This window comes from Trichoplusia ni, chromosome 1, assembly GCF_003590095.1.
Source record: "Trichoplusia ni isolate ovarian cell line Hi5 chromosome 1, tn1, whole genome shotgun sequence".
In the NCBI taxonomy this organism is placed as follows: domain Eukaryota; kingdom Metazoa; phylum Arthropoda; class Insecta; order Lepidoptera; family Noctuidae; genus Trichoplusia; species Trichoplusia ni.
The window spans coordinates 14662685-14683739 of NC_039478.1; the positions used below are offsets into that span (position 1 = coordinate 14662685).

The window sequence follows — 21055 nt, forward strand, 5'->3', positions numbered from 1 at the left end:
TTCGATTATATTGTACGTAACATCTGCCTAATGCTAAATAATCATGGGTCCAACATTGCCAAATCCATGCACCTATTGTTTGCTTTTAATCTTTTCACCAAAAATGCTTTTCCGAAACTCAACATAAAATTGACAGAGGTTTACACTAATTTGGTATATAACGGAATGCAGTCAAAAACAGAACACCGATTTGAAAAAGAGAAGCAAGTAACCGCTCTGAAAGCTAAGATACTTAATTTAAAATAACCACAAAAACATCGAAAGTGGAAAGGGCAAAGTGCTCAGAGGCGTGGCAAAATGAAAATGCACTATGAAATTACCTTTCACGTTTTGTTGATATCGGTGAAGCAAAATGAGAACATTTTTTGTCTCAAGTACAAGCCCTGCCTCTAACGTCACGTAGTCAGTACTCATTACATAGAAAGTACAACCACCTGTTGTCATCTTTCGACCAAAATAGATAATTAAAAAAACAATCCATATACATTCGTAGGTTTTGTAAAAAAGTGAGGAGTGGTATCTAATACGTTAGAAGCTAAATGATGTCATATTTTATTTATCACGTCTAATAAATTAACGAAAATCATAATGCAATTCCATATTTGGTCGAACACCTTATGTGTATGCCCGTAAACGTTAACTGCTAACTATAGGCAACCTTCAAAACTTGGAAAAATATTTTAATCATAGCAAAAAGGCTGCATTGTTTTTGGCACAATGGTTAATATTTTTAATCTACCTAAAATTAATCTTTGGTGTCATATTACTCCAACTACATACAAGCTAAATCATAGAAAACTTAATTACATTAATATAATAAATCATTTCTATATTTTTTAATTTATGGCTAGAACTGAGTCATAATTCAGTAGCATTATTAAAAACACTGATTGAACAATCTAAATTTAAATTGATTTCGCCATAGACGATTGTGCTAACGTCTCCATTCAAATCTTCAGTACTTAAGAACACTGTTTGACACTAGACCATATTATCGTTTTTTGGCATCGTTTCCAAACATTTTGAATGGGTTGAACTCACGACTTATTTTTTTTGCGTCATTTCCAACGTTCGCTAAGTAAGTAGCCATGTCGTGAGTGACTCGATTCGTTACCGAAACTATAATTAGTTTTACCGTTACCGAATACTTCACATTTTCAATGTATATCGAGCATCGAGCTTATTTATTGATAGCCGTTGCAACAAAGACAAGCGTGACCACTCATTGTTTATTTTCTCGGTGCCTACATCGTCGACTCTTATTGTCCACTTGTCTTCCGGGTTGACGCAAAAACGTATAATTACGTACACTTAAAACACTCCGAGTGTTTTTATCGCTTCATCTGAAATGCTAACAATTTGATTAACATTGGGATTTCCAAACTGTGTCCATTTGTTAGGTCTGCGCTTACTTATTAGTCGAGTACGTTGTACTTCTATATTTCCATATTTCAAATTTGTATCATTAACACGTTTTAATGCTAATTGTCAGATGTGTTGCGACATGAGGCGTTCGTTTCGTGTAACACTTATTAAGCGACGTCGCCTTTTTCTCAAAATTTAATTATCGACATTAGGTTGACACCAAAAACGGTGCCGAGAAAATTAGGCTTCACAGACATGGTCGAACCGAATTGTTTGCAAAACTATTTATCGTGAACCAAAATTTTGTTTTAATTTGCAGAAAGTTTCCTCGATAATTGTACACAGAGCGTCTGAAATTATAATGGAAATAACAATAGTGTAAGCAATGCTGGAGTGATTGATTGGATTTCACATTAATGACTGGTACGACAATAATAGTGCATGGTATCGCTAAATGGATGACATTATGTCTGAGCGTCGCCACGTCAAATATGAAGGATGATCTCCAACATTTGTCCTGCACACGTATTCTAAATGAATTCAATGGCCGCGACTCGGCCCTTTGAGACCATAACATCAGTTAATATCCGTTATTAACTCAGACATTTCTAACTTCATCGTTTTGACATATTATAAACAGCATTATTTACAACCCAGCTGGCTTTCATAAACCAAAAACATTATTAATGTGACGTAAAATATTAGTTATAATAGATAAAAGTCATTGTAATAATACATTTGAAGAAAGCCTTGAGAATTGTGTAAATATTGTTTGTAATAAGTTAAATTTGGAAACATAATACATGTACACGAACCTCTAACATCATTCGTGATATTTAAACATGATGAAACCGTTAAACCTAAAAAATAAATTAGCATCAGCGTTCAAAGACAAATAATAAAAGCCAATTTACAAGTCAGCAACGAAGTAAATACTATCAAATTATAGTTACAACTATTTGAAAATGTACCAGACGTGATACTTGCATTAGCACGTCATCGGCCAATAGCATGCCACTGAAAACTTTGCTTCTTCATAGACTCGCTCTAAGACAAGCGATCGTCTCTCTAATTTGCACTTTATAACAGTTCCATAAGATTTAAATCCGTGTGCAGACATCAGCTGAGGCGACACTGCTAATAAGTCAAATAGCTTTTACCAGGTGTCCGACAAATGGAAAACTACTAATTAAAGTAGGTACTTGTGTGCCGAGACTTAAATGGAATAACGCACACTGAGTCGTAAGGAGTTTAATTAATCTGGCTGCTGACGCAACGTACGAATCGTTTTCTTTCTATTAGTGCCCGAAAGCAGTTTGTTCAATTGATTCGCTGTACAGCAATAAACATGTTTAGTCTCTAGTGTTTGTGCTAAGAATTTGAAGAGTTAACGTTTCTAAAGATCAAAGAGGCGAGTGATTAGCGGATCCCTTGTGGATATTGTACTTACATAAGCGCCTACTAATAGTGCTATGTTCGTGTAAGATGTAATTGTGATCTACCTTTTAGCACTTCTTTATCACCAAGGACTACAAACAGCAGGCAATTAAGATCGCTCCTACGACATTCGACGTCAACTAAACATAATTGTTTCATTTACAATTTCGAGAAAAGATTCATAATACCAAAAGCTCCTAATTTACATCGTTAGAAGATAATTGCAACAAATTGTCGTAATAAAATTTGGAAGGTAGCGCCATTAAAATGTGTTCGAATGTGAGACAATGTGCCCCTAATGAATGTTGGGACAAGCCAGATAAATTATTTACGCCACATACTGCGACGACATTGCTACAAATTTGGATAGACATAAAAGATGTAGAAATCTGGGTAACGACATAAAGTGAATGAAGAACAGTAATTACGGCGGGCCGCGGAGACTCCGTGGTGCGTATCGTCACATCACTAATTTCCAAATTCGAGGGCACCGCGCCATGTTATTTATCTGTATTGAGCTCTCCGTTCGTTTTCAAACTTTTTGTTCGAAAATACCTTTTTGGTATGACATTCTTATATTATTCATACAATAGATCCAGTTCAGTAAGGCTCCTATTGTAATAAAGAAGACGACATTTGGAAGACATTAAAATTCCCTGGATCGTATAATTATATATGACACATTTTAACATTAAGTCGCCCACGCCTGGTCTATGTTGTGGCTCTAAATTTGTATAATTTGTGTTAAAGCCGTAATATATGAGAGTTTCGAGGCTCGCGCTCGGCGTTCCATGCATTCGATCGTTAATAAAATTATCAAAATCTAAACAGGTTTTATGAGTGTCGCTCGTGCGTCCGAAAGAGTTCGTTTCGGTTCGTCTTATGAATGGAAATGGTTTTTGGTATTTTAAGTGTTTATAAAGGTCGTAAATAATTTATCGCCGCGTGATACTTCCGTCGGTCGAATTTAAATGTTTAAATCGATAAACGCGCTAACTCGTACGGCTACCGGATTTTAATTCGCATAGGTACACATAATAAACGACTAAAGATTTGATTTATTCTTCACTGTTTAATTACGTGAGTAATTTAGATGGTATTGATTTAATTAACAGAATCGTTTTGTGATTGATATCTGTAGGTGTGTGAACCGAGTTTGGTTAAAGAGATTGATATTAGAAATGTTGAGCGTAATTGAAAAAGAACTGGCTTCATTTGACGGAAACGAAATTGCAATTAAAAAGTGACTTTTTAAATATCTATTAAAAAACTTACAAAAGATTTTGCACACGCACACATACATTTAATGTAAATACAGTATCGTGTATGTGTTGCGTCAGTAATCGTGATTCAGCCTAAACCACTTCTGTGCTGAACGGTAATTATTCCGATCACACGTGGACGTGGTTTACGGCTGGCCTTAAACGTAATATTGTTCGACTATTGGGTATGTAGTATTACAAGAACGTTCTTAAAAAGAATTTCAGAAAATCTTTGTGATATCGTAAACGTACCTGTATCTTAACGCGTTAAGGTTCATTTTCGTATATCTGCTGCTCATGATCATCTTTATAAAAACCTCACGTATTTTTTGATCACTGATTGACTAATTGTTAGTTTGATTTAGCCTTAAATTGTTACGAGTTATATAATTTGTCTCTACTAATTTACAGAAATAATTAGCGTTTGGATTGTGGTTATTTGATGTATGAAGTATTCGTAATCCTAGAAATTGATGATCTCAGTATTTTTAAACACCAGTCTTCATTGACCCCTGTTATAATAGAAAGTATAAGGAACAAATGTCAAGAAATAATAGCTGTTCAATGATAGGAAGGTAAAGTCAGAATATGAGTTTAAGAAACACATTTTCCAATGAAAATTAGAATACCATCAGTTTTAATACTTCTCTGCTGACCCTTTAAAATTATATAACCGTGAAGATATCTCGTAATTTATGTCTTCACTCTGTTCAATAAATATTTGGGTGTTGCGTAACTGTTTTACGTACGTCTTTAAGTGTTTGGTAGCAAAAGTCAATTGGCAATCTCATCGGATTCACTATGCGTAAGGCGGACTGTATGTGTGTGTTGTGTCGTCAATCACGAGAATGACTGCACCGGTTTTAATGGGGTTTTCCCCATTCGAAAGTTTTTGTGTTAATTAAGGAGAAATTGAAGATTACTCTTTATTTACCTGATTATTAATCAAAAGATGAGTAATTACTTGCTTTGTTCAACGTTCATACTTTTTACGTTTATTTTCTACTTTCTAAAGATCGTCAAAAGAGTTTTTATTCCAGTTAAATAATGTCGAATTTAAAACGGTTTTCCGTTGCAATAATCCTATTAGCGGTGTTGCAATACGGTGAATCATATCCTTAATATAATCAAGGCCAGTTCAGATTGAGTTATGACAAATGATTTCGCCAGTACGATACAAATACGTAACAAAGGGCAAATATAATGGTCCTTATTAACTTTGCTTGTTCAAATCGTGCTATGTTAAATAAATATTGCGAAACATGAATTGTCAAATGGTTTGTTTGCCGACAATTCGGTAATTATATCACGGTTTTTGAGTACCTAGTTCACATTAAAAACTATTATTGTGACATGTGAGGTCATTATGTAAAATAATGAAAATCACGCATAAAAATACTGGCTGAGAAATGATAATCGCTAAATAGTTCATGACGAAAAATTGACAAAGGAAATCGTCTATAAAAATCTGCCTCCAAACTCAACAATCGAGTGATGTGAAAACTCCTTAATAATAGGTACGAGATACTCCGTACTAACATCCTTCCATTGCCTCTGATTAATGTAGTAAATCGTAGTGAGACACCTACAGTCAAACATTATTAAAAATAAAAAAGGAATCACTGATACATCTCCAACCGAATCCCTAAAAACTTCCAAAAAGATATCGGATTGCAGAAACACCAGGGACATAAATAACTCCTTTTTGTCGGACATAAAAAATAGTGTTGTGACAACTGCTTCACCTGTAGATAATGTTTTGGCCGTAAAACCGGTAGCAACAACCAAAGGAGGTTATTCATGTATTGGTACAGATACAAGATCTAACCTTGGGTTTGGCCACATGCTTAAAATTTTATGAATGGATTAACAGATGAATATGAATGGACGTTGGTCAATGCCTAAACGCGAGTGGAATCGAATTGAATAACGTTTTAGGCAATTTTAGCTTTATCTGTTGAAGTCGTAGGTTGGTACCTGTTCATTCAATTATAAAAACTCATTCACTATTTGAATGTGCCAATAGTAGAGCTCCGATTATTCTATATTTAAATAAAAAGGTAGGATCCTGCCCGTATTTCTGGACATTCCAAATTTGAATGATATTCTAAATACTGTTATTTTAGTAGGCGTAGTAGTACACCAAAAGATCAATATTCAGAAAGAAAACATCTTTAATTTTTTTTAGAATTCTCGTAAATCATTAATTTAACGACAAATTAAATTCCAAAATGTTTAGCAGGTGGGCTGCTTAGTAAAACTTATCAGTCAACAATTGTCATAATCTTAACACCCACGGATTTTTTTACGACCGGACAAGTTAATGATTTTAAGTCATCTTATGTGACGTGATAATAGGTCATTATAAAAGGAATTATATTTTTAATTAAAAACTAGGAATTTTAGAATTTAGCCACAAAAATAAAAACTTGTCTTAAGTTTACAATTTGTTACATAACATATAAAGCTGACGTTTACTTTCCGACTCGTTGATTAATCGACCTATTGCTTCAGGCGAAATGTGGTTAGGCGATTTCGCTAAATAAGTGACTAACATCAAAAACGGAAATATAAATCATTATCAGCGGAAGGAAGCTTTAAAAATGAATACATTTTTCTAAAAAATATCGGAGAGAAATAAATCCCAGGGGAAACAGAAAGAAATGATTTTATATTGTCAAAAATAGGCACGGTAGCACCATCTTACAAATATGGTCATTACTTAGTAAAAGCCAACAAAGGAAGTAACAAAAACAACCATCAAATCAAAAGGCCAACTCGGATGATTTTCGACAAAGCCTCGGACGAGACTAGGAGCGATAATGAGTGCGCCCGCGCAGCTCCGGGTAAAACCGGTAGTAACAACCATCTCTCACCGTTACCTAGCACTTTCTGCCTTATAAACGATGTGGTAACTGTGATTTCAAACGAAACCTCTTTTAATTAATTTTTACTACATTATGATCATCATTCGATTCGTATACCCACCGAGTCATAATAATCCAGAAGATTGACTCCATAATTATGATTGGTTAAGTTATGGAATAGTTTTACAGCGTTATTTAAATTTTCACCGAATTAATTTGTAGGTAAATCATTCGGTGTTGATTGAATTATGTTTATGTTGCTAAATCAGGTTAGACAAGAGTTATGGGTGAAGACAGCGTGGGCATAATACATTACTTTTGTAATAAAAAGAAACAATTTTGACCTTCCACGCGAACAAACGACGCACGCGTACAGACTAGACTACATTCATTTAGAACTTTTTACCTAGTGGCTTTACAAGCGTCATTATGAGGGAGATTTATTGTCGGATCCACTCGAGAATTTAAACAAAGCTGCTATCAGGAAAACACTTGTTTTTCCTCTTAACAAATTAAGTGGTGCTTAAGTACGCAGCCTTAGGGCGCCGAATGAGCCGGATTCGTGAGCACTCCATACAATACCGCACTAAGCTTCAAGTCACGTCATTGTTATCTATAAAATGTTAATTCACTTTAGATTAAGCAGCCACTTAATTCCATTCGAAACTAATTAATAAACATCTCATAATAAGCCTTGAACTTTTGATTACCGAGAACTGGACAATGGATCTCGTTATATTACAAATGTCTTTACTTACACAAACGGGCCACAACAATCAGACGGACGGACGGACGCGCCTATCTAAGTAATTAATCGTAACTTATGATTGATTAAACACATTAAATGCGAGCACGATTCCTATTTGAATATTAAATCTATTACTGAGGGTGACATAATACTTAATACAATTTTAATCTGAGTTATTGCATAAAAGATACGACACATTTAAGTTTTGGAAACAATATGGGCGTCTCATCCATAATGCATGAAATGACGGTTAGTCTAATGGAAAACATATTGAGAATTTATGTTAAATAATTACAATAGTTTAATTGTTGAATAAAATGTTCTTCTGCACTTAAAAAGTTAAATAAATTGTGCTGTCACATATCTTCGCTTCTTTTTTGTCAGAGAAACGAGCAAGTAAAGGAAATACCACAGAGGACTGGTCAGGTGAACCATTGAAAATATTTTGTTAGTGCAAACGAGGTAAACATGTGTATTTACTATTTATCGACAAGGTTGTCGAGTGGGCAACCCTTTACACGTTGGCACCCGCGCACAACGCAACGCTCGCGCACTTCGACAAACAAGATCTAGTGATGCGGAACGCAAACTCTGATGTCGATATTTACTCAACTACCGCAAACACTGACACTTGATATTTGTCCAACTCCTAGCTAATGGCGGCATCTGTATTATTTACTGTTGTAAAATTCACACCACGCAGCTACTGTAATGAACGACCATTGAACAGAAAAAAACACGGTAAGATATTTTTACGACGCGTTTATTTAAGGTTAGAAAGATCAGAATTAATATTAACAAATTAGGTACCGGTTTACATAAACTGTAGGTACGAAACGGTCATAACTCCACCAGGATTATATTTAAAATAAAATAAAAACGTTTAAAACGAGAGAAAAAAAAGGAATGTAAAGCCATAACTTCATTTTGAATTCCGTTCGGTTTGTTCCCGTCTCACTGTGAACGCGCCCAGCAGGGGGCGCTATCGTTCTCACCTCACGATGCGAGTGGTAGCCGGTCTTTAATAAGTATCGATAAAATATGTCGATAAAATATGAATATTTATAAATATTTTCGATACATGTCCAAGTCGCCTACTTCTAAAGCTGCCTTACGAGCGAGTACTCGGCTCGACCGCCGAGAAGTTGCTGTTTTTAACACAATAATATGGAACTCTTATTTAAACGTGATAAATGGCCATTACCTAATTTAAGACGGACGTTACTACTACGTATTTCTATTAGAAACTATAAATCTTGGCATCGTTATAACATTATGGTCAAGCTGCTATTGATGTCAGTATTTACGCGAAAATGGCGATAAATCTGCATTGAATGTGTAAGCTCATGCAGTGTCAAAAACGAACGCAGTACAGAAACGAGTTCTCATACATTCAATTTGTAAGTGGAATTATTCGGCTTTAAATTAATAGCCGGCAAAGTGTATGGGGGACAGAACTAATTAATCTCTTGATGGTATTTCACATTAATTAAACATCTGGAATCTGTTGTTGTCAAAAATAGATCTTAAGATTCAAAGATAAAGACTATACTCGCTTGTGTTCGTTAGTAATCAGTACACGAACGATATCGTTGAAGGCTATCATAGTGTGAGGTCTATTTTATTATTACAAAACTTTATTTTTCTTTATAAAAGCCTACGCTTATCCATGAGAAGATTCATGAAAATTAAATGTCTCATAACAATAGGATATAGTCGTGGACACCGAGATTATAAAGCGCAGTTTACACGATACGATCTGACGAGCGAGGCCTTCCGTGAGAAGGACAGAATTATATTTTTTCAACACCAATTACGTAACGCCTAAATGTGGCCGAAAACAAAATTTAAACGTAATGAGCATTAGTAGATAAATACGTTTAAATTGTCGTACACGTTTAGTATGGACGTGGCAACCGCTGTACCAGGCAGCGTTTAAATAAAAAAAAACTCTATGAGTATAACAATAATGATAGCTTTCAAATCTTTAGCAATAAATCATACAATCTATTTTTTATGTCTAATAGTTAATCAAGCAACTGTTGCGAGTAAGTGCTGCCTTTTTTTTTGTTACCAAGTAATTTTTGCAAGTTATAAGTTTATGTAGTTTTAATCTGTTGAACTCTTATGACGAAGGTGGCGAGGATTAAATACAGAGAAAAAAAATCAACGACAATTATTTATAAAAATTACACCACTTATTCAAAGATGTGGGGACATGAGGTTGACTATGGTTAATCGTTATTTAGTGACAGTGTTGCCATGTCCACGTTTTTACGACCGTAATCAAAACGTGATTGTCGCGCATCCAAAAAAACTGACTTAATTGTGGCGAGCGAGTGTTGATGACATAAACAGTAATTACTTACCTCCGCATCCAAAATGTTATTAAAATCCGCTTAACGTCGTAAGTATATGAACCACAAGCAACCATACACTTTTAAGGGACAACCAGGTGACAATTTCTATGAAACGCCATTACCGCACGTAATGACTAACAATAAAATTATTATCGTACCACTCTTGTACGAAGGTAATTATAATCAATGTTAAATTTATTTCTGCAATAAAATATCAATAAGAACATTTATTGTACATTATCTTAAAGATATACTGAACTAATTTTACTTCACACATAAAATTTTATATTTGTCTACATGGTTACATATTTATTAAATGCATTGGAAGATTTTCAGTCTGGTATCACAAAAGTTCATGAGGCTTTTAGAATGCAACAAAAATACATATATCTTTTGTAATGATTTTTCGAGACATAACTGACCAATATTTTATATTTACGTACTAAGCCACACCTGTAAGTCCAAGGAGCGTTTAAGGCGGTGCATTTTCTAAAATAATTATCATGAACATCTTTTGCGGCAGTCGACGCCCGGGGGTGCTATTGTTTTAAGGGATTTTTTTATTGCTTTTGGCAACCCAACAATGGGAGCGGCGGAGAGGGTAATTTCGTCCGTCCGACGCAGTTTAGCTCGTGGCGTTCCGACGACAGTGTGCACACCGCCTTATTTTGTGCCTTTTTTAGGCTTTAATAATCCATTCAATTTATAAATGTTACTGCTTTCGAGCTCCAGTGTATAGGCTGAAACTGTACGTGATATTTTTAGATTCATTCAAAGCTTTTCCCTTTACACAATAAAACGAAATGATAATACGAAACGCCAACGTGTCGATATAAAATTAATTACACACGAGTTAATTGGAGGCGAAATATAAAAATTGTTTTCACGGCCACTCCTTTTATTGCTAAGGATAATAGTGTGTATTAAATTTTACACCTTTCGACTCGATACGAAATAACGAGGCCTAATATTTAACGTGTAATTAAATCATAAACTAAGATAAAGATCGATGTTTAAAAACACCGCGGCGACGGACTAATCCCCTGATTTACAATTACTTGTAATTATTACTTAGCCTAATTGCGGGCAATTTTAATTATCAATAAAATTGGAATTTGTTATTGGATTACATTTTATTATTCTTTAAATTAAACGATTGTAAATATATTATTTGGGAACTAGATTTTATGGTGCACCAAAACGATATGGACTTATTAAGAGTGGTAATGACATGACGGACACAGTTTGTATGTTAACTAGAATCAGATTTAATTAATGCCATTGAGACATAATTTATTTATCATCCAGTAATTTTTTTTTATTCGCTTTTCTGAGTTCCAATAATATTATTTCAAGATTCATAATATTTGTAACATCCCTAATGATACAGTTATCTGTTTATCTGTACCAATATTAGTTATGGCAATAGGTAAATTTCTAAATTAAATTAAAAATTATGAAATTTCACTTTGAATTTGGGTTTCTTTTGTTCCCAAAAGTGATTTCACAATTCTTATCAAAAATATCACGAAGTATTCGTGGGCTTTCATCAAGGTTAAGTAAAGGACAACGTAAGTAGATTGCACATCCTGTTCACATTCATAATTAATCAAAACTTAAACCACAAATCACGTCTTACAGCCATTATTATTATTCATAATTCCCCGAAGTGTTCGCGTTAATTATCACTATTAATTACCGCTTACTCACAGATTAACTCCGCGAAAGAATTCTACACTACGCCAGTTTAAAATTATGCATCATAGTTATTTCTGAACTCAAAACAATGAGGGGGACCATTCATAACGAGCCTTGCAAATGTCCACCACAATTGCGAGCAACACAAAACTTAATTAAAGTGACACTTCGCATGCATAATGAAATGATTCACTCGTTTATAACAACACAGACCAACACAGATAGTTTCTTAAGCAAGGAGGCTGCATAACAAAAAGAAAGCGCTTTTTTTGTTCCTCTTCAACGCTTTTGCGGCTGTAGCACTTATTGTGGATATTTTCTGCTATTTATTCAGGAATGTAGGCACATTCATTGTTATATACAACCTTCTTGTATAGCTAGCGTTGACGTTTAAGTTGAAGCTTAATTAAGTATTCGTTAAGGCACCTAAGTTTATGTTAACTATAAAAATGCTTAGACATCCTTACATACAACCAAGGATGACTACTCGGGTCGTGCTAGGCGTTAAAACTAATTGAATTTACATTATAGATATATATTTAACATTTTAATTAACAAACTGTTGAGACTTACGGCAAACACTTTGTAAATTTATTATTCTATAGTTTTAAATTACCTATCAGCAAGCACATTCTGTTAAAAACTCTTTTTTTAATTAAGAGCATAAAGATAAATTGTTGAAAGGAGGTTTTGACACTAAGATGTTCCATATTTAAACATGTAAGTTGGGATTAAGGAACTTTTGACGGGTATGTCGTAGCCAATGACCGTTTATCGTCAGAGTGTCTATCGATTATTTAATAGCAAACATAAAAGATAACGGTTTTGGGGAGTTATCGCTAATTATTGGAAGATAACAAGGTTTATTACTGAACTGAAGTGGCCCGACAATATACTTAATCTACCTAGGTATTCATAGATATGGCAGGGTTATTCCTTTAAATTTATAACAAAGTTGTTCACTCATTCTGCCGTGTTTTGTTTTTAAAGCTTGTTTTTTTTTGTATTGAAAACTGGTTGTTTACTAATAAGATTAGCTATTAATAATGGCATTAAAGTAAATAGAGAAGTCAAGATGATTGGAATTGAACTTGGATAGGTTTTATTTTTTTCTTCAATCGGTTTTTAAATAATAAAAAAAGTTATAAATTTAAATCAGTACTTAGTATCGGCTGTCAACTTTAGTGAGGTACCTAAGTTTTATCGATAAAACGAACGTTTTAATCGATATCAAAGAAAAATCTAATCAAAACTGAAGTAGGCCTAATTAATTACAGAAAATATCATGTAACTACATGAAGAGTCACCCACAACTGACGGAAATTACATTAAATGTTTATATTCGATATCTACGATAGATAACAGGGCAATATACAACGGATTATTCGTTCCTTATCTAAGACAATTAGGTACATTATGTTTTAATTTTTTTAATATCAGACCGACTCTTTTTTTTTGTTGATGTATTAAGTAAAAGTAATTTGTCAGAGGCGTCAAAAACACGCACGATGTCAACCGCAGGCGCATGGCCGCGGGCGATATGCAATAACTACACACAATTTGAACTAAAATCTCTATAATTATGAAATGCATAGGTATTATAAATGTTTGAATAAAATAATATAAAATATTTCGAGCTCATGTAGAAAAAGGGTGTTATATGAATTTTCATGAATTTTAATTTTAGTATCAAGTATAAAGTCAAAAGACGTCTTATTGAACAAACATAACAATAAATTGCTACCCAAAAACGTAAACGCTGTACATTAAAAAAAACTGTCGTCTGAAAAGCGAATCGAGTCGAGTTTCGTTGGCGCGAATAAGGACAATGGTTCGGGCAAGTTCGTCGCCTGGCCTTGAACAAACCAGTCGGTCGCGTCCGAAACACCTCTGGGCAATTATTCAATAAAACAAAAGCATCAACCACGCCAAGTTTACGCCACAACGCCAGAAAACGTTCGCGTAAATTAATTTCGCCTTAATTAACGGTTCACCTGCCTGCGATCAAGTTTCTCAATTTAATTACTGATAGAATGTAAGTGTGCTTAATAACATGCACTTTTGAATAATTTATTTATTAAAATATTGAATCACCTATGTGTTTCATTTTGTGTGTGTGTGTAACTTAACTTCTAAAATATTTCATTAATGAAGCCAACCATGTGCCTAAGTTACTGTAATTTAATAGCAATATCGTACATAAACATGAGGCTTGTTCAGCTAACACGGTACATACTTAGTTAAGTAATAAGCCCTGCGCTATGTATCACAAGTTAAGTAGATAGAGCACACAAGAGCCGAATGTCGGAGCCCATTATTCACGCACGTGCGCAACAAAATGAGCCCTATTATCGCTCAGCTAAAGAAATCCACAGCACGAGCCGCTGAAAAATATACCAAGAAATTTGATATGACACATACTTACGAGTTTTATTGAATATATCGCCTCTCCCGAAGGCATTGTGCCCCAGTGGCGCGAGCCGAACGAAATATTTCAAATGCAAATCGTGCTAACGCTATGAATGTAATAGTTTGTCGTGCCTTGCGCACGCGCCGCGTACGCCGGAAACAAATTATCATACCCATATAAGCACGTACGAAATCGACGAAAAACTTATTGATGTCACTCAACACTGATAAATTGCGCTAAACGAGAAAATGGTAAGTACCAGTATGTATGGACGTAATCTGTTGTACACACAAAATGTAACCGCCCATAATGGACTCAAAAGCGCTGTTTTGGAATTTATATGCGACATATTTATTCAGAGTCCGCTCTTGTTACTCTAACGGTTTACGAGCGTTATTTTATCATAACATTGTTTATTTTTTATTAATTCTTATGTTGTAAAATTATATTTTTATAGCAAATGCAAAAAAATCGACACGAGTAACAAGTTGTTATTGTAATAGTGGCGCTCGAACGCAGCGTTAAAAATTCGGAAATCGATTTGTTTGACGTCGCCATGTTTGTTGACATTCGATTTAAAAGCCGAACACGACCGATGTGGAGCGGAAATTTATAGAACACCTTTTGGATTGAATTCGAAAAATAGAATAACGGACATTGAACGATTGTAAATAGGTAAACGGCTCGGGTCATCTGTGAATGGGAGACACGTGCAAAATCATAACGGTCACTTGTCGTTTTATTTTCACGGGACGAAGTTAGCCAGTATTTATAAGAAACCTTTTGTTGGATACACAGAAATGGTCGTGTCTGGCTTTTAAACGTGGAACGATTTGAATGTAATCTATCAGATGAGAGAATGTGTCTGCTGAAGATTAATTAATTAAGACTACAATTAAAAAAATCAATTGATAAATCGAACACAATCAGAATACTTTCCAACCGTCATCGTCATTTAAATTCGAGGTTGTTAGCAAGCGTCAACATATTTTTACTGTTAGGTAATGCGGTGTTTGTTAGGAATGGCCTATCTGAAATCAGCTGAATGTTAAGTGTATTGTGTGAGTAACATCATGTATTTAGGTGAGATGGCGTCGTCCTCACACGGGTCGCTGACATCAAAATGATAAATTCTGTTATTTTTGTAGACATGTATCTCATGACGTAAGAATTCTAAATCGCGTGACACGGGTAATGTGTGCAGAAATGATGAATCGAGAATTTCAAGTGTCGTTACACCCTGTATACATAATTTATTTATTTTATTTAAAAGAGTTTTATCCCGTTTAAGCTTTGTCTATTATTGATTGTCGCAAACGTAAATTTTAACTATACCTAATCAAAAACTAATCAACATCTGTTTAATAGAATGAAGCCCATTATTTCACTACCTAGCTTGGTTGGCCTCTTCCTTAAATACCTTTCTCCGTTCATGATTTCTGGCCAAACATCTACATCACCAAACTCACAAATACTTACAATATAAAATATGAAATTACTAAATTAAAAGCTCTTTATAACTATTCAACTTTAGAATTCGTTATCAATAAGCCCGTTTTATCTATTTGATCTCGATCCAAACACGTTACATTACTATCTGTAGGAAGCGCGGCGCTCAACAGATACGAACTTCCACTACCGCCCGATAGATGGCGTTGGTAGTATGAAGTTCGATAGACTACAAAATAGACAACGGCAGGTGATTTTTTAGTTTATTAACAGATTTTTCTAGAATAATTTTAAATTTTTATTTATATTTACGGGGAAAAATATAGGTAGTTTAATGATAGGCTTTTTATCGTTTGCTATGTAATATTTTGGTAATTTAAACCAATACGTTCTAAACCAAATGCCTATAAGAAATATACCTAAAGAAAATCCAAAGCTTAGTCACCAATCAATCTTTTGAATAAACAATTAAGGATAGTTCAAGTTACAATAACTAAGTTGTCAGTCAGATTAGCAATTACAGTAGGATATTAACGCAATAGTGGATGTTGCTGGCCGTCCTATAAATCCGTCAGTTCCTAAAACGCCCACCCACGGTAACTTGACGGGTTAGCCGTATTCATAGTTGTAACCGAACATTTGTACATGTATTACCATCCAACTAGGCTGAGTAAAATGAAAACAACATTAATATGAAAGTAAAACAGAAAAGTACAACTGGCAGTTAAGAAAATAAATAATTTAAAAAAGAACAGAATTCCTTAATTAAATTTGAATAGAAATCCTTATAAACACTTAAATGACAATAGGTGTAAAATAAACACAATACAAAAAAAAACTAATACAAAAATTTTAAACATCGAACAAGGTGCGTTCTTTACGTTTATCAAGAAAACTGCCAAGTACCAACCTACCGGAACATACAGGCTACAAGTACGAGTGGTCAGAGCTCACCTTTAGAAATTCCCTTAGACAATTCCAGCTTGATTTTATAACGAGATAAACCTACAGCTTATTATCACAGTGTTTTGAACACATTAAAATTGCAAATGCTCGTCTCGGCGACTGTTTGGTTTCAAATCACGCCGGATCGTGAATTATACATCGAATGCCTACCTACACGACATTATTTTTCGTGTAACACATAATACATAAACAATATTACTTTTTTTATACTGTTTTAGTTACTACAGATAATTAATACAAAGCAATCTCACAGGAATAATGTTGCCACTTGAAAATACTTGGAATGAAATTCATGACAGTTTCGAGATCATTCTGAAAACAGACAGACTGGCAAGTTATACCAATTACAATACTGAATACATAAATAAATAGATGTATCACGTGCGGGATCGCTGATGGTAAATATGGGAACAAACCAGAAATAGGTGAAATAAATTACCTTTTGATTTTCAAATCGAAGATTTTGTACTGATGGTAATAATTTATCAGGTAAATAGTATTGACTTAGCATTTTTTTGTTTGCAATAAAACTCATAACAAGACACTTTTTTGTGCAAAAAAGGTACAAAGAACTGGCTAATCGCTTTTCAAGGGTTAGGTAGATACCAAGATAGATAGATGCGCGTAGTGATGTAGAGCATTTTCCCCGTTACAATTACATATCGATATTTTCTTTTTTAATGTTTTCTTTCGCATTGTTTTTCTGATAGAAAATATTAGGTTTTTTGTTTGTGAATCAATTACTAATTTTACTTTGTACTAAAATCGATTCAAGGTCTACTGCCATACCACGTACCTATTAGATCAGTAAGATTACCTAAATAAACACTATTAATCTCTCGCTCTACATCTTATTAACGATATTATTATTTAAATTTTGCACATAACCAACGTCTAAATTACAATTTAAGCGATCAAAATGCCAACATTGTTTCTTGGGCCCCATTCTCATATCAAATATGCAAATAATTATGTTCAGGTATTAATTGCAAGTTTTTAATCTCTATCTACAAACATGACATTTTAATTACTAGGAAATCATTAGTTTCTTTGTTACGAGAAGGAAAATGGACAGCGATGACACAACGTAAGAAATAATAATTATCATGAGCAATTCTCATTTAATCCACGGAGGTGATTAAAAGTAATAATTATTGTAATCTATTAGCTTTGATCATCCGATCGAAACGAATAGATAAGGAATATTGATGTACCTATTTAGGTACTTCTTGATGATAAATAAATATATGCCAGTGCAAATACTTGAACGCGTAGTTTTTCAGGGAAATGGATAGGTATTTTGTGTTTTTCCTACTTAATGTCTATTTTTTAAGTAGTTATAACTAAGTTATAATTTGTATTGATATATAATGCAAGTATAAACAATTAATGTAGACCTAAATAATACCTATTACGATATTAGTAGAAGTTGTGATTATGTTTAAATTCCGGTTTAAGTTAAATATTCTACTATATGTTTGTAAAAGCTATCTAATAGAGTGGTCGAGCACTCTCGAACAAGGACTCCTAGACCAAGAAGGTGGACTCTATTCAAGCGTTATGCTGAAATAAGGCCCATTACCATAACGTCTTTGGTGGCGCCATTGTCTATATAATTCGCACCAACCTTACGCGCCTACGCACAAATCAATTATAATACCAGTAATAAATTAAATTCTGTTTGCGATAGATATCGATCGCTTTGATAAATGGATCTATCCCGAATGTAGGGAAATCTCGGCAAGATGGCCGCCCGTTGAGCTGGAATGCGCCAGCGCAAGCGTTCCTTATTTGATTTTTTAAATGGTTTACTGGAGTAGGTTTGATCTTGTTTGAACCGTTGTTGGTATGAAGGTTCTTAGTGGTTATTCTTATGTGATTTACCTGAATGAAAAGATGTTTAGAGAGTTTTTATCCTTAAAAAAGTAAGTTGTGTACAACAATTACAAAAAATATCTTACCTATATCTGAATTGTTTTGTTCTCTCATATATTGTATTCTTGATACATAGATACAAAGATATCTAGGTAGGCCTCAATATACAGAACGGATAATTAACGGCTTTGCTTAAAGGTATTTAAGTAAGTATCTTCTAAAAGATGCAGTCGTTGGTAATCAGCGGAAAATACCAAAATAATCAGACCATTTTGAACATTATTTTAACCTGAATAGGAACGAACAAAATCCCCGGTTTGCAGTACTTCGTGAAACAGTATTAAAGATCTTAATTCTTTTACACGGTATTCACATAGCGATTATCAAATGTCACGGGTTGCGTATAACGGCAATTGCAATTTGGATTTCTTAGAGGAAAATTAACTTCTTGATTAAAAAGTTCTTTTATTGATTTCAACTAATCGAAATTAAGGCCAAATCAGTAACACGCAGTATTTTATAGACATCGATATTTTGTTTGCTGTTGTTATAAACCTACCAAACTGCCTCTTGTTCTTAGAAGAAACTTATACATTTTTATGTCGAATAAAACTACTTCGCCTTCAATAGGTACAAAGCCATAATTTGAAAGTGTCAATAATCACAAATTATGATAAAATCTTCTCTAATAAACATATGTGTAACTCGATAGTTTATTTTATCTTCAAAGAATCTAATAAAAGGTGTCAAAGGCGACATTTTATTGGAACCTTACGTGATATTTTTTGATAAAACTATCTCATTCTTGTCAAACTAATGGTCATTATTTTACACCTACAATTTTGTATTTCTATTTGTTCGTATAACGGGCAGTAGGGCTGCCGTCTATCCCTACTCAAATGTATACCTACTGTCGTAATTATCGATAAGTTGTAGTGAGCATTTGTTCAACCCTAGCAACCCTTCAATTGTTACGGGGAGGATAAAGACGTCAATATGCTACCTATTCTAAATTTAAAATTTTAACTTTATACTGGCCGTAAATCGTTATTTTTTTCTAAAATCAAAAATCGAATCTTGTAAGAAATCTAAAAGGGTGCAAAATAAAAAGATCGCAAGTAAATAGGTAATTAGAATGAGTACAACTTTTTATCCATAATTACATGCAATGCCTAGATTTATTCCGTAATCCTAGAGACTGACATTTTAAGCCTGTGTGAAAGTGCAATAAAATGATATAAACTAACTGTTACCGACGATCTCTGTCAGTTACAGAACGAATGGCATTTAAACGCGTATTAATATCTTTTTCATCTTCATTTTAAACTTCGTCTTTTGTAAAATTTTCGCGCGACGGAGTTTTCTGAGAAACGGGAGAAGAGTTTTTACTAAGTTGAACTCCTGAATGAGATTCTAATTTCAAACGAAACAGAATAGGGTTATCGAACATTATTTGAAATCTTAACGTTTTTTAATGAATTATAGTCTCTGTCAAAAAATAAAGTTCAGATTTAGTAAAGACTTGAGTATTTTATGACCTAGACATTACAAAACTAAAGGTATCCTGATTTAGCGGTGTGTTAACCAACACACGGTAAGTAAGTATTTAAGTATTTTTGTAGAAGTAACTAAGAGAAAGCAGCCTGCCGATTTCAAAGCAAACAATTTTGACCACTTAGAGTAAAATTCATAAATTTTTGACTCCATAACATAGCTTTAAAATACTCAAAAAATTTAGAATATGTGAAAATTATCGAGTCCGACGCTTAGAAACGACTTAATTTATTGTTTGTTTACAAAAAAATATCACTCGGCATTTTTCCTTAAAGGAGTGAATATGCATTTTTTTCAAAGAAAATTCAAAATAATGCATTTTCTGACGGAAAATCACAAAGTAGTAACCTGGATTGACATCCTTGGTTGGTTTTAGCGAAAGGCTAAAAGGGACAACTTCGGAAAAACTTAGCGAACTTCGGTTCCAAATGAACATGTGAAGACACCTCGGAAAACGGTTAAAATTTCAAATAAAGTTCGAAATATTCTCCAAATAGACTAATACTCATTGCAGGAGAGCTCGCGATCTTTCTCTCGCAATGGGATTCCTATAAGAAAACTTAAAAAGTAAATATTAACCTGTGAGCATCGCCCGCAGAACGCAGCTAAACTGTTAATTGCGGCATAGCACGCAGTCACTTTTAATCACTTGTCCAGTATCCAGAACTTAGAACTTGGTACACTCGAGTGCGGTCAGTCAGAACACAAGTAACTAGGATATTACACCAAAACACCCACTGTAACTGTTAATGAGGAACTAAAGTTGTGTTGTTGGTGTGAGTTTGTCGTTTCGGGGTGCGGTTGGTCGCAGCGCGCGCGACACAGCACAGTCAACGGTCGCCGGCACACTGCGCGGCCGGCGCGGCGGCCCCCCGCCCGAGCCGCGCACCCCGCGCCGCGCTCCCCGCAGGGGGCGGGGCCGGCGAGCGAGTCGAGGCGATGCGAGCGCTTAATTACGCTCGCCGGCCGAAGCGGGACGGCGATAGCGAGTGGGCGCGAGCTATTAGCGCGCGGAGAGCGGGACGACGCGCGTCTTAAGTATTTTGTATAAGTAATGAGGGGCG

The 21055-nt window shown here is 34.5% G+C and overlaps 1 protein-coding gene across 1 annotated transcript in view; it reads right to left on the minus strand.

The window, feature by feature from the left end:
• Positions 1-20852, minus strand: part of LOC113496940 (zinc finger homeobox protein 3) — a 50203-nt gene extending 29351 nt beyond the window's left edge. The window contains exon 1 of the mRNA XM_026876346.1: positions 20571-20852. The gene's annotated coding sequence lies outside the window, so the exon portion shown is untranslated. The remainder of the gene's footprint in view (positions 1-20570) is intronic.
• Positions 20853-21055: the final 203 nt, after the last annotated feature.